Source organism: Ursus americanus, chromosome 12, assembly GCF_024610735.1.
Source record: "Ursus americanus isolate L20-20 chromosome 12, mUrsAme1.1.p, whole genome shotgun sequence".
In the NCBI taxonomy this organism is placed as follows: Eukaryota; Metazoa; Chordata; class Mammalia; order Carnivora; family Ursidae; genus Ursus; species Ursus americanus.
In genome coordinates, this window is record NC_142138.1 from 51,382,756 (window position 1) to 51,388,755 (window position 6,000).

The 6,000-nt window shown below is 38.5% G+C and overlaps 1 long non-coding RNA gene across 6 annotated transcripts in view; it reads left to right on the forward strand.

Moving 5' to 3' along the window:
- The window catches only part of LOC148109191 (uncharacterized), a 172,950-nt gene extending 169,167 nt beyond the window's left edge, over positions 1-3,783 (forward strand). For all 6 annotated transcript variants that reach the window (XR_015726372.1, XR_015726371.1, XR_015726367.1 and 3 more), the window contains one exon: positions 2,445-3,783. This is a non-coding gene — a long non-coding RNA (uncharacterized LOC148109191). The remainder of the gene's footprint in view (positions 1-2,444) is intronic.
- Positions 3,784-6,000: the final 2,217 nt, after the last annotated feature.

A 6,000-nucleotide genomic window follows, 5' to 3' on the forward strand; every position in this document is an offset into this window, starting at 1 on the left:
TTACACTTTGATGCATGGAATATACTATATATAGTCAAATGTATAAAAGTTGTTTCTAAGAATAATAAAATTTTATTGCATCTAAAAAAATAAATAAATATTTCAAAAACTAATTTTAGTTGCCTCTAACTTTATTATATTCCATAGTCTATAGTCAGAACCTAATAATTACATACCCAGGGCCACCATTAACTATTTTAGAAAGACCCTCTCCAAACTAGAACTTTCTCTGTTTCCTATCTCAGTAAATGGCATCTCCATTGACAAAGTAACCCAAGCACAAACTTCTTTTATTTTTTTAAAGATTTTATTTTTAAGTAATCTCCCCACCCAACATGGGGCTTAAACTCACAACCCCAAGATCAAGAGTCACAAGCTCCACTGACTGAGTCAGCCAGATGACCACCCCCCCAAACTTGTTTTATGGACCTCCCTTGCCCCCTACATATGTGCAGTAACTAGGCTCTATCGGTTCTATTTGCACCATATTCCTTGCATTTGTCCCCTCCCCCGCAACCCCGCTGTAACCCCCTGAATTCAGGCAGGCTCCCATTGTCTTTTCCCGATGCCCTTGCAGCAGCCTTCTGCTTCCGCCTCCCTCTTTCCTTAACCATCGCTCTGTAACAAGCTGCCCGAGAGGTCTTTCAAAAACACAAATCTTATGGCATTTCTTAAACATGCCCAAGTTGTTTGATGCTCCAGAGTTCCCTTAGCGTGGAATGACTTTCCCTTCTTTTCCCCCATCCTCTCCTTGGGGTGGGTTATCCTAAAGCTTAGCATTAGTTTGACTGTTGACCCTGATTTGTCCAGAACAATCTCAATTTCACTTGTTGTCTCAGCATTATTACTGATAGCAACCCTTTGATCATTCTCAAAAGTTCCCCAGCATGTAAGTTTGCTAGAGCTGCTACAACAGACCTATAATACTACAGACTGGGTGGCTTAAACAACAGAAATTTATTCTCACAGTTCTGGAGACTGGAAGTCCAAGACTAAGGTGTTGGCAGATTCGGTTTCTTTTGAAGCTTCTCTCCTTGGCTTGTAAAGGGCCACCTTCTTGCTGTCCTCATATGGACTTTTCTCTGTGGGTATGTGCCTGGTGTCTTGCTCTGTGCTCTAATCACCTCTTCTTCTTCTTTTTTTCAGGTTTGTTTATTTATTATTTATTTATTTATTTATTTATTTATTTATTTATTTATTTATTTTGGGGGGGTGAGAGAGGGCGAGTGAGGGGAGGGGAAAAAGAAGAGGGAGAGAGAGAATCCTCATCCTCAAGCAGACTCCCCCCTAAGCACAGAGCCTGATATGGGGCTTGATCCCAGGACCCTGAGATCATGACCTGAGCCGAAATCAAGAGTCGGACACTTAACTGACTGAGCCACGCAGGTGCCCCTAATCTCCTTTTCTTATAAGGACACCAATCAGATTAGCTTAGGACCCACACTAATGGCCTCATTTTAACTTAATTACCTTTCTAAAGGCCCTATCTCCAAAAACAGCCACATTCTGAGTTAGTAGGGTTAAGACTTCAACATATGAATATTAGAGGAACACAGTTCAGTCCCCAACACCCAGATTGAACAGTGTATAAAGTTATACTACTTAAAATAGGTCTTCTGCAGACCTATTAAGTCATCCTTCTAAAGGAAGATGAGATGGAAGACAGTGCGAAACGTCAGGGAGGGTGGTAGTATCATGTGTCTCTGGAAATTCCTGATACACCCCAATAGCCAAAGATATCGGACTGATAGGATAGGTAACTGCAAAGTTTGTGCTCGGGATTGAACCCCAGGTCTTGGTGGTTAAGTGGCGGGTAGACAAGGACAATGAGTCACAAGTACAGGGATGCCAGAAATGCTGAAATCCCGATGCTCCCTGTGCCCAGGCCTACTTCTGGGTCTACCAGATACACAGGCTGGTCGTAGCAAGTCTCAGTTCCAGGCCTCACTGCACAACGGGATCGATGCTTCTACCATATACAGCCTGCCCCAGTTGATTGATTCTAGCACAAGAGTGAGTCTCAGCTCTGGGGAACAAGAACCAGCACACCCAGAGGTTTCTCATAATTCCAGGGTATTCAGGTCAAAGGAAACACATGGAAATATAAATTGTTAACTTCACTACCACAGAAAGTAATCATTTATACTTCATTGAAATATATCAATGTATAATAATTCTGTGAACTAAACTATTGCTTCCAAGATTCACTAAAAGTCAAAATATTATCTGAGTAAAGTCTTGCTCAGAGAAATAGAAGAATTGTTTTATTCTTTGTAAACTGCGACTTTTATCAGTGATGTGATTAGGTGCTTTTAAAAATGTTACAATTTGGGGAGAATAACATTAGGCTTTGACTCATTAAAGCCACTATATAACTCAAAGAGTGTTACATGACTTGGCTAATCAAATGTAACTTAAAGCATTTTTTTTTGTCTTTGAATCAGATGTCCAATGGGTTTCCAAAAAAGAGGACACGGGATTGTTAAACTCACTGAACAGCAACAAAAAGCTGCTTCGTCTCACCTACCCATTATGGAAAACGAAGGATTAGTTTTCACAAGAAAACAAATTCATTAACATAAAATGAAGAATATTTCCCATCAACATGTTCTCTTTCTTTTCAAAAGCGCTAAGTATTGTTTCATTTTATATAATACATGTCTGTCACTGATGTGTCTTTCTTTTATGTCTATATAACAGAATATTGTATTTCATTGTATTTAGTTTTTCAAATGACTTTTCAAGAACGAAACCCTCTATTGTCACTTCACCGCAGAGAGAGGAGTAGTTTAAGTCTTAAAGTGCTTACTCTGAACTCAGCTACCATAGATGGTAAAGTCTATTTGGACATCCTTACATGTAACCCAGGCACATGGACAAATGATGGAAAGGAACTGGCAGCCAGAGATATGTTTTACCTTCAGTGACTCAACCGCTTTCAATACAGGGCTTTGATATCACGTTGGATAAAAATTAGAATGATTAGTTTCTATTTGAGAGGGGATCTAGATGAGGAGAGGGAGGTTTGATAGCATAGCATGACTAGGATCCTATTCTTATGGATGGAAACCATTTTTAATAATTATTAAGGGGAGAAAGGGAAAAAATTTATTATAAGTCTTCTTCCTTCAAAATAGCTCCAATGATAGAACTTGTACTAAACTGCAAATATTGAAAAACATATTTAGAAAGTCTCTATCTCTTTTAATGATCAGTCACTAATTTCTATGACTCACTGAGTTATTTAAAAATATATGAAGTTAAAGTATTTACCCTTCTTGCTTTGTTTCCCCAACATGCTCAAAGTAGTATATTCTATAAACTTAAACTTTTTAAAATAAATTTAACAATATCAGACGGCTCATCAAAGCCAGGTGACAATTAAGCATAGTACAATGGTGTTTTTTTCAATTTTTGTCCTCACAGTATGTTTGGTAATAGATAGACCTTCTTTCTTCTATGCTTGTAGGCATACTCCTAGGTCATAGGAACATATGGGCTCTGGGAATTGTAGCCCAAACAGCACCATGTTGACAGCATTGTCAAAGAATTTGGCTGGTAGAATACACTAAAGTAAGCCACAGTGGCATGGACAAGAATGAAGAACTGCTATTACTGAACGTAAACTGTCCTTGTAGTCTATTTTCCATTTTCTGGAATCTCCTATTTACATGGAGTTCTGTGTTTTCCTAGAAAGTTTAAACAGCTAGGATTTCCCCTTACCCATTGTGTTAGCTTCCTATGGCTGTTATAATAAATTACCAGAAACTTCGCAGCTTAAAACAGCATAATTTCTTCTCTTAAGGCGCTGTAGGTCAGAAGGCCAAAATTGGGTCTTACAGTCAAGGTGTCAAAGGTGTCAACAGAATTGGTTTCTTTCTCTTTTTTTTTTTTTTTTAAGAATTTATTTTTAAGTAATCTCTATGCCCAGTGTGGGTCTCGAACTTACAACCCTGAGATCAAGAGTTGCATTCTGTACCTACTGAGCCAGCCAGGTGCTCCAGGATTAGTTTCTTCTGAACACTCTAATCTATTTCCTGCCTTTTCTTGCTTCTAAAGGCTTCTTGCATTCCTTGGCTCATGACCCCTTACTCACATCTCTCCATCCTCTTGCTTCTACCATCACATATCTTTGGACTGACTTTAATCCCTCTCTTCTCTCTTATAAGGACTCTGATTACATTTGACCCACTCAGGTAATCCAGGTTATTCTCTCCTCAATCCTTAACTTAATCTCATGGGCAAAGTCCCTTTTGCTATATAAAGAGCATACTCAGAAGTTTTGAGGATTAGAATGTGGATATCGTTGGTTGGGAGGGGAGGCCTTATTCAACCTTATTGACTTATCTATTTTTATACTATTGCATTATATTTTTGTATATTTATTTTCTATCACAAGGTATTATAACAAACAGTATTTTAAAAATCATTCAGTTTTTATAGGAAACAAACTGAAGGTTGCTGGAGGGGAGGTGGGTGAGGGGATGGGGTAACTGGGTGATGGGTGTTAAGGAGGGCACTTGGTGGAATGAGCACTAGGTGTTATATGATGAATCACTAAATTCTACCTCTGAAACTAACAATACACTATATGTTAATTAAATTGAATTTAAATAAAATAAAATCACTCAGTTTATATAATGGACATTGCCTTTTTTTTTTTAAGATTTTATTTATTTTGGGGCTTGATCTCAGGATCCTGGGATCATGAAGACAAACACTTAACTGACTAGAGCCATTCAGGTGCCCCTTATACTTCAATTTTTAAAAATCAAGGGAAAGAAAGAAAGAAAGAAAGAAAGAAAGAAAGAAAGAAAGAAAGAAAGAAGAAAGAAAGAAAGAAAGAAAGAAAGAAAGAAAGAAAGAAAGAAAGAAAGAAAGAGGAAGAAAAGAAAAGAAAAGAAAAGAAGAAAAGAAAAGAAAAAAAGAAAAGGAAAGGAAAGGAAAGAAAAGAAGGAAGGAAAGAAGGAAGGAAGAAAGATTGTAGCTCTTGGAAAGTTGGAAACCCATGCTAGGAAAGAAATGGCAGGAATCAAGGGATATTAGGCAGCAAGAAGCACAGCTGGGGTTGTGCCACAGGAACTGTAGGGACATGCTGCCACTGGCTGCCCCTGTCCTACTGTGAAGAATGTCTGAATTGTCTCTGTGACATGGAGCCCACATGGGCTGAGCTAAGGCCACAGGACCACAGCACAGATGCCAGGGCACGGGAGGAAGGAAGATCTGGCCCCTTGAGCTTCTACAGCAAGAATTTCAGCTCTGCTTTCCATAGACCTTATCCATTGGGAGATTCATAAAAGGTAATGTTCAGGGGCACCTGAGCGGCTCAGTTGGTTAAGCGTCTGCCTTGGCTCAGGTCATGATGCCAGGGTCCTGGGATCAAGCCCCACATTGGGCTCACTGCTCTGTAGGGAGTTTGCTTCTCCCTCTACCTCTGCCCCTGCTCCTTCTCAGGCTCTCTCTCTCTCTAATAAATAAATAAATAAAATCTTTTTTAAAAACACTGGTTATTTCTTGTATTTGTTATATGGTCATTCTAACAGGTGTGAGGTGAGATCTCAATGTGGTTTTGATTTACATTTCCCTGATGATGAGTGGTGTTGAGAGTCCTCCCATGTGTGTGTTGGCCATGGATGTGTCTTCTTTGGGAAAATGCCTATTTAGATCTTCTGCCCATCTTTTAATCAGATTTTTTTTTTTTTTGCTATTTTGTTGTACAAGTACTTTATATATTATGGATATTAACCCCTTATCCGGCACATGATTTACAGTGTTTCCTCCCATTCCGTAGGTTGCCTTTATTGATGGTTTATCATTATCTTTCAAGTGAATCTTTTTTATGTTTAATTTAGTCAGACTTAGTTTCTGTTGCTTTCACAAACAACATTTCATTAATACAGGGTTCTTTTTTATGATTTTTAAATGATTGGCTGTAGTCCAGGGGTCTCATAATTATGTATCATTGATTAACTGTAAAAAATAATATCGGTAAGAGGGAAA